This window comes from Bos mutus, chromosome 14, assembly GCF_027580195.1.
Source record: "Bos mutus isolate GX-2022 chromosome 14, NWIPB_WYAK_1.1, whole genome shotgun sequence".
In the NCBI taxonomy this organism is placed as follows: Eukaryota; Metazoa; Chordata; class Mammalia; order Artiodactyla; family Bovidae; genus Bos; species Bos mutus.
The window spans coordinates 13876990-13897857 of record NC_091630.1 but is presented as its reverse complement, the minus strand read 5'-3'; positions in this window follow the sequence as shown (position 1 = coordinate 13897857).

Below are 20868 nucleotides of genomic sequence, written 5' to 3'. Positions count from 1 at the left end.
TCAGGGGCATAAGTATCCAGCAATAAAAGTAGCAACATTTGTATAGTACTGATTTAAATATCATTTAATCTTCTTTGTGACCTTATGAAACAGATATTATTACTAGTGTCAATTTATAGATGGATGATATAGAGATGAGTAATTTTTCAAGGTCCTAATAAGTAGGGAAACTGGTGTTTGAACCCAGGCACTATGGTTACAAAGCACAGGTATTTAACCACTATGCTATGCTTCCTTGCATATAAAAGAATAGTATATCAACATAGTGAACTATTATGTAGCCTTTAAAATCCTTATAAAGCCAATACAGTGACATAAAAATGGAATATACATTTCATGACCCTGTGTTTTAAACTGTATAAAATATATACAGTGAAAGTAAAGGGAACAGGGAAAAATTGTCTGAGGCCAAGAACCCCAGAGGGTCAAAAGAAAAAACAATCACAAAACTAAAATATGATGAGAGAGGCCCTTAGTAGAATTTGTGCATTGTTGCTAAGAACTCACTGATTCAATTCCACTTCTCAAACTCAGGTTTGTCTCTGAATTTTGACTTTTTGGAAACTTCTGGAGAAAGATTTTTAGGTGACTCTCTTACTGGTGCACATTACCTAACACTCTGGTACTCAGGTCGCAGACTCATTCTATCATGGCTGGTATTCACCACATGTTGCCCAGTCTTCTGCCTGTGTAGACCTACTCATATCCCAAACAACATAATGGGAATAGTTATTGAAGTATGGTAGTGAAATTATGTTGGTCATTTTTCTCTTATGAGAAATAAGCAAAACAGTCCTAAAATTTTTTCAAGAAGAATGTCTTGAACTCTGTTTTAAGAATGATTGTCATATATAGATTTATTTCTTAAAAATAAATGTGTCATGTTTTATTAATACCTATAAGCATAAGAAAGGTAAAATTGGATCCAACCCTGGCAGTTAAAAAAAAAATCACAATCATAAATGGGATGGTATTGAGGGGGAAGAATTGTATTGGGTGGAAAAGAAAATGTTGAATTCCAGACAGTATCAGTGGTCATTCGATATCAATCCATTCATCTTTTTAACAAGTATTCAGTGAGCACACATCATATGCCAGGACCTGTGCGATGTGCTGGGTATTCAGTGGTGATCACAACAGACAAGGTTCCAGCACTTGAAGACTTTACCATGTAATTAGTAGTGGAAACAAATTTTAGTCAAAGAAGTTAAGTGTGTAATCACTAACTATTGAGTGCTGTGAAGGAAAGAGCAGAGCGTTGTGACAGAATAATCTGGGGACCTACTTTAGACTGAGCATCAGAAGAAGGTCTTCCTGAAAAGCGGAGGCTTAATATTATACCTGAAGCCTGAAGAAGGACCAGATGAACTAGGAGTCAATGCACACACACTTCAGGTGGAGGGAACAGCAGAGGCTGTAAGGACCCTCAGATGGTAAAGAAAAGGTCAAAGAGGCGGGAGTGTAGTAATTGAAGATGGGGATGATGTAGGTGAGGGGTGAGGTCATAAGAAAGGAGTGGGCTTAATTATTGTAAGTGCGGTGGACACTACCAAAGATCCTTGTTTGGACAGTAAACTTGAGAGGGACAAGAATGAATATAAGGGGGCTACAGTAGATGTCCAGGTAAGGAGTGCTGGACCTCTGGATTAGGGTTTTGATAATGGAGATGGGGAGAAGAGGAAGAATTGAAAATACATTATAATGAAAGAACTCTCAGGATTTGGATAAGGGATTGGCTATGGTAAGGAAAGGACATTAACAAAATTAGGTATTAGGATGATAACTGCCGTAACAAACAGCTCCTTCCACGTCTCAGGGACTTAACCCACTAACATCTGTTTTCTTGTTCACATCACCATCCAGTATGGATCAGCAGCAGAGTGAGGAGGTGTCTGCTCCCCACATTCACGTTCTTACACCTTGTAGAGCCTCCATTCTCAAAGGTGGCCTCGCAGATTACCAGGAGCAGAAAGAGAGCATGGAGGGCCACGTGGAACATTTAAGGGCCTGCTGGGAATGGAGGGCACCATCTCTGTCCACGTGCTGGTTAGCCAGCACTCAATTACATAACCGTGCTTAGCTGCGGCCCTTGGGAGTGCTGGGTGATGCACTCTGGTTGCCTGGTCGGAAAGCAAATGAAAGCAGTTTGTGAGCACATAGCATTATCTCTGCCCCAAATGACCACCTGGTTTTCGCTTAAGTAAGTGGCTGAGTGGCACCAGGACTGTCTCTCTGCACACTGAGCTGGGGAAGACTCTAGGGGGAACAAGTCTGTAGGAGGAGATCAAGTGAGTGGTTGTAGACTTACTCAGTTTGAAATGCCTAATTGCCTTCCAGGTGGAGATGTTACTCAAGGGCCGAGTTCAGTTTCTGGTCGGCTACATAAACTACTAGGAAATGGCTAGATGATTTGGGCAAGGCCAGGTGCATTGCTTGTGTCTTTGCCTGCCAGCTTGTGCTTGTGCTCAGGCACTAAGTCGTGTCTGACTCTTTGCAACCCCATGAACTGTAGCCTGCCAGGTTCCTCTGTCTGTAGGATTTTTCAGGCAAGAATACTGGAGTGGGTTGTCGTTTCCTCTTCCAGGCAATGTTCCCGACCCAGGCATAGAACCTGCTTTACCACTGAGCCACGTGGGAAGACTTTGATCGCCTACTTATTTATTATTGAATAAATGTTTGCTGAACACCTACTATATTCCAGGTATGGTCTAGGCATGGGACAAAGAGCACTATATGGGACAAAGAGCATAATATGTTTAGAGCTTATGCCCCACTAGAGACAGATAAACACTAAGCAAGATAAGGAAGTAAAATACACGGTATGTTGGATGGTGATAAGGTCTAGAGAAGATAAGATGGAGCAGGGGACTAGGGATTAGAGTTGGGGAGAGGTAAATAGGATGTAAATAGGATGCTCAGGGAAGACCTCACTAAGGAGGCGACTTAGCAGCAAAGACCTAAAAGGAAATGAAGACAAAGGCATGGGGTTAACTGGCCAGTGGAGACTCAGGCCAAGGGAGCACTGAATGTGGATACCTTGAGACAGGAGCATGACTGCGCCTCTGGCTAGACCGGAGCAGGGGTGGAGGAAAGAGTAATAGGAGATGAGGTCATGGGGGGAGGGGTGGTCAAGCCAGACCATGCAGGCCTTACAGACCTTTGTCAAGATTTTATCTTTTACTTGTACCATGTAATTTATGTTTATTTAAAGTTCCCTTCTAAAAGTTGAACAGTCACTCACTAAATTTTCCCTAGTCCCTAGTTTAGGACACAATATAAAATAGGTAGGATCACCTGTCTCTATAGAAACACATTGGTTAGAGTTCTCGTTCCATAAAGGCTAGGTACCATATTCACTAATGCGTTAACCAAGAGTCACCGAATATATAGGCAAGGCAGTGTGGAAACAAAGATGAAAGCGATATGGTTCCTACACTTAAATAGTTCCTTTTAATGTATTGCACTGCTGCTGCTGCTAAGTCATGTCAGTCGTGTCTGACTCTGTGCGACCCCATAGACGGCAGCCCACCAGGCTCCCCATCCCTGGGATTCTCCAGGCAAGACCACTGGAGTGGGTTGCCATTTCCTTCTCCAATGCATGGAAGTGAAAAGTAAAAGTGAAGTTGCTCAGTCATGTCCGACTCTTAGTGACCTCATGGACTGTAGCCGACCAGGCTCCTCCGTCCATGGGATTTTCCAGGCAACAGTACTGGAGTGGGGTGCTGTTGCCTTCTCCGTGTATTGTGCTAGGTGCCATGATACAAGCAGAGAAAGGAAACCTTAATTGGCTTAGATGAATGGAATAGGTGCCTGAAGAAGGTAATGCTTGAGGCAAGACTTACCAAGTGAGTGGGTGTTGACCAGGCAAAAATGGTGGGGGCAGGCACTGGGGAAATGGAAAATAATTATCCAGAAAGAATTAAGGCAGAGTAGACAGTGTCAAATAGATGAATACTACCCCTGATGGAAAGTAAGATAATTAAAATCAAGGAATATTGTGGGAAAGGATTTGCACAATTTGACAAGATCCTCATTCCACACATTCTTATTCAAAAACACTTATGAGAGTTGGCTAATACTCTATTTAATGATCTGCCAAGTTTGTTTATCCTGCCACCAATTGAAGGAAATCTTGGTTGCGCTCAGTTTTTGATGATCGTAAATGAAGTCCTTCTAAATGATAAAAACAAAAAACCAAAATTACTTATGAGAACTTCCAATCTGAAATATGCATATAAGATCCTAGAACAAGAACAATGAAAATATCTAGATCTCATGTAACAGATGAGGGAATTGAGATCTGAAGAATCAAGTGGCTTTTTGTTGTTCAGTTGCTAAGGCGTGTCCGACTCTTGGTGATCCCATGGGCTGTAGTACGCCAGACTCCTCTGTCCTCCTCTGTCCCCTGGGGAGTTTGCTCAAATTCATGGCCACTGAGTCGGTGATGCTATGATAAGTGCCATATTCAACAGTAAAGAGTAAGTGAGTGGCTATGTGAAGACCCAGTGCTGTGAAATGTTCAAGCTGATGCTGCCTCAAGCCCTTCAGGAACAACCACTCTTCTTGTCCTGTTTTTCTTTGTTTTGTTTTCACTTTAAATACATATGTGCCTCTTTGAGCTCACCATATTTTGGTGAGATTTTAGCATGGTTCCCCAACTCCCCATGAATTCATTCTCAAACACCTGTTCGAATGGGTCTTACTCATAGGCTTCTGCTTGGAGGATTGCTCCCAGCCCAAACTCTTCTATAGAAACTTTCTCTGGGAAACACAGCATTTGTTGGTTAGTTCTTCTTAATTTTAGGTTATGTTCTGTTACTCTTTCTCCTTTGGTCTTGGAGAACACAGAGAACTTATGAGGCTAATTTAGGGCAGATATGCTAAAAGTCCAAAGTAATGTTTTCTCTTTGTAGAAAACACCCCAGGGGCAGAGAATGTAGGAAATTATGCGTCACTCTGATGGAAAACAAATGAAAGCCTTTGCAGCAGAAATGTTGGGCTCTAATCATCTAACACGTCCATCACCACATGCCAGTGAAGATGTGTTGTGTAGGCAACAGCCAATTGGGCATCCAGAAAACAAATACCCCCATTCCCTTCTTCACCATGTCCTTCACAGTGGTTTGCAGAGATCACAGAAAGCAGTGGATAAGCTTAGAAAAAGAATGTAAATGCATGTGTGACTTTAATAATTAGATTAGGATGTGATGTATAAACCTGCATGAGGAAAAAAACTCTCTTGAAAGGACGTGGTGTTTCTCTTATTGAATGAATACCATGGTTATTTTATTCTTTTCAGGTATGTTTATCTTGAGGAGCTCATTCCTGTGTCACGTACCTGGAGGAAGAAGAATATCCTCAGACAAGTCACAGGAATTGAGACGGAAGACCCCAGGAATGCAGGCTGGAGCAAGAATGCCTGGTCTAGCCTTCTTGCATTCCATGAGTCTGGGAAGATTTTCCTTTGATGAAGGTTGAAACCACCTTGACGTTGCATCAAGAGCAAAGAAGCAGGAGGTAGGAAGAAGTCTCAGAAGTTGTGCCTCCCTCTGGTCTGGTCAGCTGCAGTCTGTGGACCAGCTTCCTTAGTTGCATGCTCCTCTCTGAACTTCTTTTCTCTTTGTTACACCCTAGAAGCAAGGTAATTGGGGCACCCTTGGGCAGTTTTAAAGGAGTGAACAGTTTTCTCCTGAGGCCAGAGATAATCAAAGAGAGACCCTAAAGTAGAGTTTCTATCTGGAGGCATTTTGCCTCCTAGGTGACATTTGGCGGTGTCTGGAGACTTTCGATTGTCACACTGGTGGTGGTTGGGAGGGGGGTGATGCTATAGGCATTTAATGGTTAGACCAGGGATCCTGCTAAAACATCTTGCAAAGCAGAGAACAATCCCTACTACAAAGAATTAATTATACAGCTGAAAATGTGCATAGTGTTAAGACTGAGCAACTCTGCCCCAAAGTAAAGATGAATCTCAGTAGAACAGAGTAAGTCGCATGTATTGCAGCTCTTCCCAGTTTCCAGATTTTTCTTCCAATTTTACCTTTGGAGATTATGGGTTTTTATTGCCAATGACACAGGAAACATTTCCTTGCTCCAGTCTTAGGTAACAGGCACCCTGAATCCCAAATCAAAGAAACCTATTTCCTGGACTACGTGGCAGCCCCCCCAACCCCCCACAATTCTCCAAGTCATTAATACCAAATATTTATTGAGCTTATACTAGTCCTATCAACCAAATAGTACTCTGAGGAGAAAAAGAAATGTGGGATGCCCTTGCTTCTCAGAAATGGTTAAAGCCTCAGTTGGGATCTCTGAGCTGTCACTGTCTTCACAAAAGTCCTTTTATGAGGGAACTTGATGATTTGGGAAAACAAGCCTTACCTCCCACAGAGATCAGGTAGATTCCAGCCTCTTCTGGTTCTTCCCAGACTCAGGAAGTCATTCTTGAGGTTTATAATAAACACCTGTGGCATTAAGACATTTTTAATTCTCTTAATCTAACCAATCATGGGATCTAGAAATTGCTTGGTATTAATTGTGCCTGATTCTCAGATTGTGCTCTGCTTTGATTTCTTGGTAGGTTCACTTTTATCTCTTAACTACATTTTGCTCATTGTATTCTCCCTTGAGAGGCTGAAGATTGACTTGTAAAGACCACCTGCTTTAAGAGCGTTGTTTTTTGAATCTTCTTTTCTTTAAAGGAGAAAAGCGTACTTGGAAGTGGCCAAACATTCCTGGGGGCCATTGTTTGTCAACTGGAACAGATCTAGAGTTTTCAATATTTATTGATATTATACACCTCCCCTCCCCATACATGTAGAAAAAGAACAGAAACTACTAGGCATTCTCTCCTTGGGGTGGGTGGGGAAGAAGAGGAAAGACAAATCCCAAATTCAACAATTTGTATAAATTATAAGGTAAATAAGAAGAAAATTGTAACTTGGCATAAAAATTAATATAATACTAAATGACATATTAGTGTTTCAAAATCGTAGTAGTGTTTCTTACAAATATAACTCTCACACTTCTGATTTCTACATATGTGTTACTTAGTTTATTGTTTATTTAATTGAAGTTTATACCGTGGGCTTCTCCCCTTTGTGCTATCAGCCATGTGTAAAGTCTGAAGTTTAAGTTTTGAGTGTGACTAATTTACTCATAAGATGAGAATGATAATTTCTACAAGGTCAGCTGGAGTATATTAAAGATCTTATTCAGCCAAGATTTAATAAAGAAGTAAGTCAGGCTAAAGGTCTACTCCTCTTAGAAAAGGATTTTAGAAGATAGAAAATATATCAATATGCAGTATGGAGTGAAACATCTTTTTGGAGATGAAGGAGTTTGAAAACCTGATCACATAAGAGAATTCAGTTAGCTTGACATCCTTAAATATTTATTGAATGCCTATTACATACACTAGAATTAAAATATGTTTTTTAACCAAGAAATCAGTGCAATGGTTTGGCTCAATTTAAAAATAATTGTTCATTTTATTAGGGCTTCCCTGGTGGCTCAGATGGTAAAGAATCTGTCTGCAATGCAGGAGACCCAGGTTCAGTCCCTGGGTTGGGAAGATTTCCTGAAGAAGGGAATGGCAACCCACTCAAGTATTCCTGCTTGGAGAATTCCTTGGGGCCACAAAGAGTCGGACACGACTGAGCAACTAACACTGTCTTTCATCCATCTTATTAATCCATAATAGCTACTATGTATAAACACAAATGGGTGTCTAACTACAAATTGGCACTTGCCATGGGCACTTGCCATCCACCTCTACAAGGATTAAATCATGTGCTGCTGCAGCTGCTGACCTTCAATCCCTCTGGAAAGAGTTCAGGATGGAAAGCAGAAATGAGGCCCCCTGTGCTCTCTATAGATAGTTAGATACTTTCAGGTGATGATTTTATGAGGCCGATTCTTGTATTTTCTCATATCTAGGAAAAGCACTAAAATCCTTCATGGTGAGGACTGTTCCTTGTGACTAGCAGAAAGCTTCACCATATTAGCAGACACTTTCTGGAAAAATACGTGCTTGATTGCATGAAATCCCTCTTCACCAAAGTCAGATGATATACACTGACCTTCCCCCCTGCCTTTTTGGAGCAGTTTCTCAGATCTGTCTGAGGGGCTGTCTCCCAGGCTGCAGTCCTCATTTTGCCCCAATAAAACTTAACTTGCAACTCTCATGTTGTGCTTTTTTTTAAGTCGACAAGGGGTAGAGTGGGGTTAGGAGAAAATGTAAACATGGGTTTACAGGCTCCTAACCTCAAGAATCTTACAGGTTGTAAACAAATGTATGTGTATGTGTGTGTGTGGTGGTGTGTGTGGTGGGGGGTGGCATGCGTGCGTGCGTGCTCGGACACTTGTCCGACTCTGTGTGACCCTATGCACTGTAGCTCTCCAGACTCCTCTGTCCATGGGATTCTCCAGGCAAGATTACTGGAGTGGGTTGCCTCCTGACCCAGGGATTGACTCTCTTTCGTCTGCTGCCTCGGCAGGCAGGTTCTTTACCACTAGCGCCACCTGGGAAGCCAGAAGTGTGTGTAGGATGTGCGTTTTTTACAATGCCGTTGTCATACTAACCGGTGAAACCTGTCCAACTGAGAAAGCGGTGGGCAAGGGAGTAATATCAACGTTTCTTCTTAAATTACTTCTTTACTGATAAGAGTTACAGAGAAAGTTAAAAATCTCTTGTAAAAAACTAAGATTTGTTTAGAAACCGTAAACAGTTACAGATTTATGAAGAGCTGTTGAAACAAAAGCCAAAGCAAGAAATAAACTATTACATTTCAAGTGCTACTAAATTGTAAATTGTAGAGGAGGATTACTTCTTTTCTCACCACCCCCCTCCACTCGCTGCCCCCACCCCCCAAGTACAAATACAAAGAGAGAGAAGGAAGGTATCTGGCTATTTACATGAAAATGACTCTCCCCTACAATCACCTTCTGTCAATAAAATGCTTATTTTCTGACATGTCAATTAGGTGATTCATAATCCAGATGACCATCTCCTTCCATTTAGTACTGTTGGACTGGGTTAAATGTCTTAAGTGTTTACCCTTGATGACCAGTGGCTTGGATCTGTTCTCAGTCAAACTGGGCCACTCATGACATGTTTGCCTGTAGGATTTCTCTTGAGGTAAAGTAACCATTATTATCAGATTTTAAACGGAACGGCAGATTAGGACAGTGGCTTTACCATCGGCAGTGAAGAATGCTCATTTTACAGTACTGTGCATCCAAAAATACAGCGTTTTGGGGAAGAGTTCAATACAAAATAAATAGCCTGTAATTTATAGAACTACAGTGAGGAGGACGTCTGTGATGGAGCTTGGTACTTCAAAGGAATCGTTTGTTGTTTAAAAGCCAGTTATTAGGGAGAATGATTTGTTTTAGCATCTTAAGCTAATTTTAAAAGATCTGACTGATAATGAAGTAATCAGGTTTTTCTGAGATTGGGATGAAATTCACATAAAATCCACCATTTTAAGGTGTATATTTCAGTGACCTCTAGTACATAAAGTAACCATATTTTAAAAGAGTAGTGAATAGGATTCTAAGGGCAGGGAATAATAAAAATAATCATCTTGAATTTTCCATTCATGAACATATCTAGTTATATAAAAAATGATTAAGTAATTATAGTATTAACATACTCCTTCTACAACAAAGCAATTGATAAATAAATAATATGTCTCTATTCTACTGAAGACACATGTTCTTAAACTATTTTGCAATTCAAGTTACTAAGGCATTCTTAATTCTCAAGAACGGCAGATGGAGTTCAAACTATCCTCTTTTGTAATTTATTTACAAACATGGCATTTGGAAAATGTTTCAATAGAAACTTTAAAAATTATTCTGGAAAGTAGAAAAGATACCTTTTGATAGAAAAAATTAGATTGGTAAAACTTTTTTGCAAATAGGTTGAATTTCAGGTAAGATTGCTTTTTACTATTTTGGAGTAAAATGTCAGAATGTTATGTAAGAAAAATAGACTGGACAAATACACTGATGAGAGACTTCTTTGCAAATTAATAGAAATTAGAAGCTAAAAATTTGTCTTGGCCCAAAGTACATTGTTTTAATTTGTGATTCTCAGGTAGAGGCGAAGGCATATTCCCAAAGATATAAAAACAATTTCATTGAGGCTTTCAAATTACAAGTCTCTGTGGCATCCTCCCACCTGCTCCCTGCCAAAATTTTCATTTGTCTTCTTGATATACGGAGAATAAAATCCTGCTTCCCACTTGAGACCAAATAAAGGAAGCTAACCACAGCTTTTTTTTTTTTTTTAAGAGAGATAGCTTTAAATTTAAATCACACTGTCAGAATTTATAATTTAGTAAACAGTTAAGAATGATCTCTGTATTATTTGTGAAAATACTAAATAATTACAGTAAAAATATTAGGGTATTTTTTTAATTGAAATAGAGTTGATTTACAATGTGTTAGTTTCTGGTGTAAAGCAAAGCGATTCAAATACACACACATATATAGTTTTTCTGTATTCTTTTTCACATTCTTTTGCACTATGGTTTATTACAGGATATTGAATGTAGTTCCCTGTACTCTACAGTAACACCTTATTGTTATCCATTCTATGTATCATAGTTGCATTGGCTAACCCCAACTCTCAATCCATCCATCCCCCATCCTCCAACCACAAGTCTTCTGTGTCTGTGAGTCTATTTCTGTTTCACAGTAAGTTCGTTTGTGTCATATTTTAGATTCCATATATATGATATCGTATGGTATTTGTCTTACCCTTTTTGACTTACTTCCCTTAGTATGATAATCTCTAGGACCATCCGTGTAGCTGCAAACGACACTTTTGTTCACTTTTGTAACTATGCACTGCGTCTTCTTTGCCCGTTCATCCGTTGGTGGACACTCAGGTTTTTCCCACGTGTTGACTGCTGTGAGTAGTGCTGCTATGAACGTAGGAGTGCCTGTGTCTTTACCAATTATAGTTTCCTCAGGATACATGCCCAGGAGTGGGGTTGCTGGATCACATTGGCAACTCTATTTTCAGTTTTTGGAGGAACCTCCATCCTGTTCTCTGGAGCGGCTGCACCAATTTACATTTCCACCAACAGTGTACTCTTTAGAGAAAGTATTTTATTTAACCTATTTAAGGGCCTCAGTCATTATAAGCGCACTGGTATCGATACTATCGTTTACGTCGAAGGAATCCTATTTCATTAAAATAGAGCTGCTATGAACCTCTGCTTGGCCATCTTTTTTATTTATTTATTTTTTTATTGCTATAGCTAAAGCAGTTAGGTTGGGGGAGAACTTGATAAACAGATTTGTGACACATTGTGTTAAACAAATTGAAGTTAGTTTATACAACACTACTTCTCAGATACTTTAAGAGGGGTTTGCCTGATGAGCAAATTTTGCTGTTTCATTGGTGTCTTATTTGTATTGTTCTTTTAACTAGTAAAGTTGTAGAACATCTTTTCATCTCTTAATTTTTTCCTGAACATTAAATATTCGTATCCTTTACTTAATTCTCTATGTGCTTGTTGGTCCTTTTCTCACTTTTTTTTAAAAGCAGTTTATTCTTTTCCTTACATATATTGCAAATATTTTCTATCCATTATTTGTCCTTGAATTTTATGATGCCTTTCTTGAAACAGAAATAAAACTGCCATTTTATTTTTTGAAAATGGCAGTCTTCCTTCTTATGACGTCTGGGGTTTGTATTTTAGAAAAATCTGCTTCGCCTCAAAATAATAAAGACATTTTTCTCTATCTCTGTAACAATTATATAATATTTGAAATATTTCAGTGCCAATAGAGGCTTCTGCAATGATAGAAATATAGGGTAGTACTAGCACCAAGTGACAATTGAACACTGGAAATGTTAGGGGGACTGAAGAACTGAAATTTTAATTTTGTTTAATTTTAATTAATAAAAAGTTAAATAGCTGCATATGGGTAGAGGGTACACATTGAACAATACAGATATTTATCTGAAATTTGTTTTCATATGCACTGTGGGGTAAATAGTTTTTCCTATATGAATATTCAGTTATTCTAATGCTATTTATTGAATCACTATTATTTTTACCCATTAATTTGAAAAGTCACTTATATCATGCATCAAATCCTCATGTAAATACCGATCTGTTTCTGCACTTTAATTTGTCTCAGTGATCCATTTGTCCTTCTTTGAACCAATACATCATGTTTTAAAGTACTCTTCATTCAGCTGGTAAGGCAGTTCCTTCACGATTTTTCTTTCTTTCATTCTTCCCTTCTTTCTTTCTTTTTTTCCTTTTTTGGCTGCATTGCAAGGCTTAAGGGATCTCACTTCCCTGACCAGGGATTGAACCCAGCCATTGCAGTAAAAGCCGGGAATCTTAACCATTCAGTTCAGTTTGGTTCAGTGGCTCAGTCATGTCCGACTCTTTGCGACCCCATGAATCGCAGCACGCCAGGCCTCCCTGTCCATCACCAACTCCCGGAGTTCACTCAGACTCACGTCCATCGAGTCAGTGGTGCCATCCATTAGGCCCTGCTTATTGTTCATTTTGAGGGGGACCATGGCATGGCATGCGGGATCTTAGTTCCATTCCACCAGGTATGGAACTTGTGCCTCATGCACTGGAACCATGGAGTCCTAACCACTGGATCACCAAGGAAGTCCCATTGGGCATCATTCTTGTCTCCCATCTACCTCTCAGATTTTACACTCAATCCATAGAAAATCCTGCCTGCTCTACCTTCAGAGTATATGCCACATTGTTTCCTACCTCCATCACTTCAACCACGTACATGTCTATTTGAACCATCGTTATCTCTTGTCTGGATTTTTGCATTAGCCTCGTGTTTGCCTTCCTTCTGCCCCTGTCTTAACACAACGCCCAGAAAACTTCTTTAAATTTAAAAGTCAAGTCATGGCTCTGCTCAAATTCCTCAGAACAAAACCCCAAATCCTCAGCGTCCCTCATGACCCTGGAAGATTAGCCTTCCTTGCTGTCTCTGACTCATATTCTCTTCCTCTTTCTTGATCCCTCATCTCTTTTAGATTTTTGCTTAAATATCAGTTTTTCAATAAACCTTTCTCTGACTACCTCGTTAAACTTTCACAACACCCTATTCTTCCCTATCCTACTTTTCCATTTCTCTTACACCTCGTATCATCATCTGACATAGTCTATATTTTATCTGTTTGTTTGTTGTTTATCTTCTCCCAGTAGAATGTAAGATCCATGAAGGGAAATCTTCTGTTTTATTCATTACCATATCCTCATGGTCTAGAAGAGTGCTTGGTGCATAGTAAATGTTCAATGCATATATGATTTTTTTTCTTCTTAATCTATTAATATTTCTTCAAATATTTTCTTGGATCCTTTCTCTCTCTTCTTCTTCTGGGGTCCCTATAGTGTGAATATTGGTGTGCTTAATATTGTCTCTGGAGAAGGAAATGGCAACCCACTTCAGAATTCTTGCCTGGAGAACCCCATGGACAGAGTGGAGCCTGGTGTGCTGCCGTCCATGGGGTTGCCATGAGTCTGACACGACTTAGTGACTGAATGACGACATCGACAATGTTGTCCTGGAGGTCTCTCAGGCTGTCTTCATTTTTAAAAATTCTTTTCTCTGTATTCTGTTCTATGGCAGTGACCTCCACCATCCTGTCCTCCAGGTCACTTCTCTGTTCTGCATGGGTCATTCTGCTGTTGGTTCCTTCTAGAGTTATTGCTCATCTCTGTTTGTTTGTTCTTTAATTGTTCTACCATCACATGCCAGTGTAGTTGTGTCTGACATTTTGTGACCCCACGGACTTAGTTCTTCTAAGTCTTAGGTAAACATTTCTTGCATCTTCTCAATCTTTGCTTCCATTCTTTATCCAAGATCCTGGATCATCTTCAGTATTATTACTCTGAATTCTTTTTCTGGAAGGTTGGCTGTCTCCACTTCATTTGGTTATTTTTCTGGGGTTTTATCTTGTCCCTTCATCTGGGACAAAACCCTCTGCTTTTTTATCTTGGTAAACTCTCTGGGATGTGGTTTTGGTTCTAGCCACTGGCAGATTGTGGTTCTTCTTGCTTCTTCTGTCTGCCTTCTAATGGATGAGGCTCAGAGACTTATATAAGGTTTCTGGTGGGTGGGAATGGTGGTGGGAAAAACTGGATCTTGCTCTGGTGGGCAGGGCTGTGCTCAGTAAAACTTTAATCCAATTATCCACTGATGAGTGGGGTTGTGTTCCCTCCCTGTTAGTTGTTTGGCATGAGGTGAACCAGCCCTGGGGTCTATGGGTTCTAGGGTTAATGGTGACCTTTAAGAGGACTTTCAGCCAAGGGGCCCTTTCCAGGGCTGCTGCTGCCAGTGCTCCTCTCCCCATGGTGAGCTACTGCCAGCCCACGCCTCCACAGGAGGCCCTCCAACACCAGCAGGTAGGTCTGATTGTCTCCCGTGGGGTCACTGCTCCTTTCCTCTGGGTCTTGGCATGAATAAGATTTTGTTTATGCCCTCCAAGAGCAGAGTCTTTGTTTCCCCCAGCCCTGTGGAAGTTCTGTAATCAAATCCCATTGACCTTTAAGGTCAGATTCCCTGGGGATTCCCAGTCCCTTTGCTGGATCTCAAGGCTGGAAAGCCTGACATGAGGCTTAGCACTTCCACAACAGTGGGAGGGTTTCTTTGGTATTCTTGTTCTCCAGATTGTGGGTCACCCATTCAGCAGGTATGGGATTTGATTTTATTGTGTTTGAGCCCCTCATACCATCTCACTGGGGTTTCTTCTTTGTCTTTGGGTGTGGGCTATCTTTTTTTGGTGGGTTTCAGTATCTCCTGTCAATGGCTGTTCAACAGCTAGTTCAGATTTTGGTGCTCTCACAGGAGGAGAAGAGCACATGTCCTTCTACTCTGTGTTAATCTATTCATATTAATTCATATTTAAATGAATAGTAGCCTGGAGAATGGGGGAGCCTGGAGGGCTGCCGTCTGTGGGGTCACACAGAGTCAGACGTGACTGAAGTGACTTAGCAGCAGCAGCCGTATTTGTATTCCTGGAATAAACTCTCACTGGTCTTGATAAATAGTATTTTTTTATATTTTGCTGATTTTGAGTTAATACCATATCATTTAAGATTTTTATTTTTTTGTTCTTAAGGGAGAGTAGTTGGTAGTTTTTTGTATAGTTTTATAATGGTTCAGTTTTTCTATCAGGATTATGCTTGTATCCAATGAGCTGGAGATGTGTTTTCTATCTTTTTTCTGGTCCTATAACTGTATATATTATAGTCTTTACAGTGCATTCATTAGATGTTTTGTAAAATTTGTTTTTACCAAACAAAAATATTACCTTGTGGTATTTTACCAAAATACCAACTGGGGTTAGTATGAAGTTTAGAGTCTGTTGACTCAACTCTCCGTCTGTGGAGATTAAGTTATTCAAATTTTCTAACTCAATTTATTTGTGATAGAACTAAATTTTGTTCTGATAAAATCTTCCAGTTAATTTGGATTTGAAAATTTATGTTTGTAGAATGGCTGGCTTTTTATTTCTAATGATGTTTATTTGGGTTTTTTCTTTTTTTAAAATCTTACTTTTAAAAAATTTATTTATATTTTAATTGAAGGATAACTGCTTTACAGAATTTTGTTGTTTTTTCCTACTTGAGTCTTTTCTATTTTTTGCCTACAAAAGTTTGTTTCTTACATTGGCCTTTTAAAGGAAGCTTTGGTTTTATTTATTACTTTTTTCTTTTTGTTAAGTTTTTTCTACCTTAATTTGTCTATACTATAGTGTTGAACACTTATGTTTTATTTTTTGCTTCCTTATTTTTTAATAAACATGTATAAGTGTAAAAAAAGCACTTGAGCTGCATTGATAGACTGTTCTCTTTGTCATACATTTCTAAATAATCTGTAGTCTCAATTTTAACTTATTTTTTATTCAACAATTATTCAGAAGAGTATCTTAAAATTTACAGTTGACATGGTCAGACATTATTTTTTGTTGCAATGAGCAACTTCTATTTTAAGACCCTCAGAATCAGGCCCCTCCTCCCAAATTTTCTTATTTATAAAATGAGGTTTAGCCTTGATGATACATTTATGGCTTGATGATACATTTTTAAAAATAAATGTATCATGGATATTTGAGAATATACATTTTTTCCTTTATTATACACAGTGTTGTGTTTTATGGTTATCCCTTAAAACCTGCATGACAGTAGCTAGTTATTCAGAACCTCTAATACTTTGTTGATTTCAGAGCCACATGTTCTGAGATCTCCTTACAGGAATGTGATGATTTGCATTTCCCATAATTTCTATTCTCTATATTTCAAAACTATGCTGCTAATTGGTTGGCTATTAACATGATAAAGATGCACTGTTCTTGATCTTTACATTTTCTTTGTGGATTGGTACTTTTATTAAAAGTCAAATAAATTTTTTGTCTGTTTTTTGTTCTGAATTTTATTTTGTCAAACTTAGTTACTGTCAGCACTTTCTTGGTTTACATTTCCATCTTTGTGCTTTAGCCTTTCCCTATTACCTGCTTTAAGTATGTCTCTTTTAAATGATATTGCTGTTAGTCATTCAGTCATGTCCAGCTGTTTGTGATTCTGTGGATTGTAGCCCTCCAGGCTCCTCTATCCATGGACTTCTCCAGGCAAGAATACTGGAGTGGGTAGCCATTCCCTTCTCTAGGGGATCTTCCCAACAAAGGGACTGAACCCAGGTCTTCTGCATTGCAGGCAGATTCTTTACTGTCTGAGCCACCAGGGAAAATGTGGACATTAAAAGTAAAATAGAAGCATATTAAACAATGTAAGAATTTACCTCAGCAAAAATGGATTCCAATCAGGCAGTGCCAAACTGGAAGTGGATAGCAATACTCTGCCAACAGTAACTGGGGAGAGACTCTTACAGAGAAAAGGTAGAAGCAAAGTAATTATTGATTGGCTGTAGCTTAAAACCTATTAATAGTTGGCTGTTTGTGATTGGCTGGCTTTAGTGTTCTGATTTCATAACCTTGGGGTTTGGCCTTTGGTTTGCTTATATAGGTCACTATGATGTTAGAGCTACCTCAGTCTAATGGTCTCCTTGTTTATTAATTTAACAATATACATCTAGATACTAACTATAACAGTCTCATTTTTAAATTGTAGAAACAATGCATCAAACTCATAAAAATGAATATTCATAAACTCTAAAGAGCTTAAAAATTCAATAAGACCAACATCCCTGGATAAAATGCACAAGGGATATGAGCAAAGCATTCATAGAAGATCAAATGGCCAACAAACATAGGAAATGAAACTCAATCTTATTAATATTCAGAAAATGCAAGTTAAAATGATAAAAATAGTCTGTGAAAAAAGGAAGTTTGAATGTAAAAATAAGAAGATTGATAATTTACTGGTGGCAAGAACATGAAACCCCCAAGTGCACTGACTATATAGATAAATTTTACACATTTTTATCTCTCTGTGAGAGAGGAATGACTATCTCTCTCAGCAGTTTTCAAATAATACTAAAGAATGCCTGTGCGGTGCTGGGCTTAGTTGCTCAGTTGTGTCCGACTCTTTGCGACCCCATGGACTGTAGCCCACCAGGCTCTTCTGACCATGGGGATTCTCCAGGCAAGAATACTGGAGTGGGCTGCCATGCCCTCCTCCAGAGGAATCTTCCAGGATCGAACCCAGGTCTCCTGCATTGTAGGAGGATTGTTTACCATCTGAGCTACCAGGGAAGCCCAAGAATACAGTGGTGTACGGTAGCATATCTCTTCTCCATGGGATCTTCCTGGCCCAAGAATCGAACTGGGGTCCCCTGCATTGCAGGTGGATTCTTTACCACCTGAGCTACCAGGGAACCTCAAAGAATGCCTCCCCAAAGCAAGTTAGTTTTGGTGAGGTTGATGGTTGGACATTAACTCAGTTTGAGTAGATGCTCCCTCTGGACCCATTGGTTATGGCAAGGGAGTAGGCTCAGGTAGCCAGCGGTGGGTGCTCGGGTTATAAGAGAGGGGAGCAAGGGATTGGATCTTAGGAGAACAGAGAAGAGATTGCTGTATAAGCAATGTCACAGATGGTGCCTAAATTTTGCTCTACCATATGTAAAATGGGGGCAATAATAGAAGACATCAGATATGCAAGTGCATACGTGAATTTCACTGTTTACCTTCCTCAAATAAACATACCCACTTGGAAAGCTTTCTTGATTCCAAAGGAAATGAAACCAGGGAATCGAGCCAATGTATGTGATCTGTCTTGCAATCCTTAGATGATTGGGCAAATACAAAACCTGAGGTGTTAATTACTTCTGAAACCATCAGGGAAAATAGAAGCACATGCAACTCTCAGAAAGGAGCTGATTTGGTCTGCAGAACAGAATTTGAAATTCTTAAAAAGAGAAGCTCATAAAAATGTGGCCTTGTAAGCTGAGGCATTTCAGCAGTACTAATGTGAAGGAGAATTTCAGACTGTTCATTCATCAGGCTTCCCACTCAAACCTGTGTGGTGTATTTTGCAATTTAGCTGAAATGGTCATACTTTCCTAATAAGTACTCCTGCAAAGCAAACCTTTACTCATGTGGAAGAAAAGGCAAAGGGGAATCACAGAACCATGTAATTTAAAGCTAGAAGAAAGGGAAGAAAGAGGACCGTTCTTTTTTAGTTAACAACTTGACTTCTGGAAGATATTTAAATACATGTAATTTTATAAATCTTAAGTGCATGTTGTGAACTAAGATACAAGTAGAACTCAGTAATAAAAGTGAGGCAAGGGAGAATGACAATTTACATGAAATAAGATGCCATAGTGTAATGAGAGATGCCAGCAGCTTCAGGAATTTTAACTAGCCATATATCCCCTCTTGGGAAATATGTGCTTCTGGCATTTGAATATATTGCATTAACAATTACCTGGTTTAAGGTATCTCCCTATCGTTACACAGACTCTTTGAAGGGAGGCATGTCTCGTTCATTTTGGTAACTGCCCTCCCCAGAGCTCCTATTAGTTCCCAAATTACAACTGGTGTTCAACCAAAGCTCGCTGAAAGACTGAATGAATAATTGGATAGAGAGGATTTGCATAGAACGGTCAAAATCCATCGTGTCTCTGTTCCCAAATATTCCAAACTGGTGGTTGATAAAGGAATCAAATTAGATACGAAAACCAACCGAAGTTTCTGTATTTAGCATAAAGTCAGAGTTAGTAAGGTCCAACTTAGAACTTTCTACACTTACTTATCAACATGGGAATGCATGAGGACAGAGTTGTGGATATACTCTTAGTTCCCTGAGCCTCTCTCCCCAGCGTGGATAACCTCAAGTCCGGGTGTGCTTGGGACAGTCCCTGTTTACACGCCTGTCTCAGTGTCATTTTTGTGTCCCATTTCACAAGTGTCTCATTTGGAAAATAAATTACATGGTCACCCTATTGATAGCATCTTTTACAACCCTATGTTTCTGAACCCACGTGCCCTTCTAAATATTGGAGATTTTGTTGCATTAGAATAGTACTTTGTTCAATGAGGGCAGGGTGAACTCTTTTCCCTGGAAATTCTGTAGAAACATCTTGGAGCTGTGTGAGAGTCAACTTTGATAGCTTTTGGAGATGACATCTTTGGTTATCTTAACACGCTAGGACATTTTTGACTTGAGTGAGACTCCAAGGGGCCAAAATATCTTGATGCAGGTTTTACAAATCAACCACTTTATGTTCACTGCTTGACATTTGACCCATTGTAAAGGAAGAAGTATCAGGTTTCTCTGAGGCTTTGAACATGAAATTCTCCCACACTCTGACAAAACCCATTACCAAGAGATTCGACATAAAAGTGACAAAGGCAGTGGTGACAGTTTGGAGCTTCATGTGGTTTCGACTCCAGGTGTCAGGTATGTGGTGAAGGTAGGTTAGGCAGTATACTGATGACTGCTTTATACCCTGACCCTTTGTACCTACTTATTCTCCTCCCTGCTCCCATCCGTTCACCAAGGCTGTCTTTTCTGTCTGCTATTACTCTGTTCCTATTAACCTGGCATAAATGTCGATATTCAGTCAGATCTGTGTTCATTACACATTTATCAAATATTTGTCATGTGCTAAAACTAAGAACATAGAGCTTTATTAAAAGGCCTCTGAATTCTGGGAGCTCATGTTCTAGGCAATGAGACTGAAACATAGGTAGATCTTTAAATTGTAGTCTGATAAGGACCATAATGGAAGTCTATCCAAAGGGTTATGGAAACATTGAGGCAAGAATGATTGACTAGTTGTTACATTTTTTGAGGTTTTCTGTTAGGTACAAATGCCCTGTAGGCAGTTAGGAATATGGACCTGGGACTCAAGAAAGAGACTGATGCTGGAGCTAGAGAATTCTGTCATTGTCAAAGAGGGTAGAATTGGAGTCTACCAGAATGGCACATAGTATAGCACAGAGTTAAAAAATCCAGCCTCTGGAATTAGACTCTTTGGAGTAAAGTGCTGCTCTGGCAAGATACTAAAAAGAGTCTTTTGCTTCCCTTTTTGAACTGTCTTCATTATGGTTTATGTAAAATCATTTTTGTTGGCGGTACGTAGACTTCACGTCATATGTCAACAAATGTATGCAAAACTTCTCAGAAATTTTTCTTTCATTGGGCAAATTGTTTGATTCCTATTAAGAGTGAAAATGAGTTTATTACATATTTGTTACTGCTTCATTAATGAGGTTCTATCTATCTACCTACCTACCTGGGCTTCCCTGTGGCTCAGCGATAAAGAATCTGCCTTCGATGCAAGAGCTACAGGGGACTTGGGCTTGATCCCTGGGCCAGAAAGATCCCTTGGAGAAGGGCATGGCAACCCACTCCAGTATTCTTGCCTGGAGAATCCCATGGACAGAGGAGCCTTGTG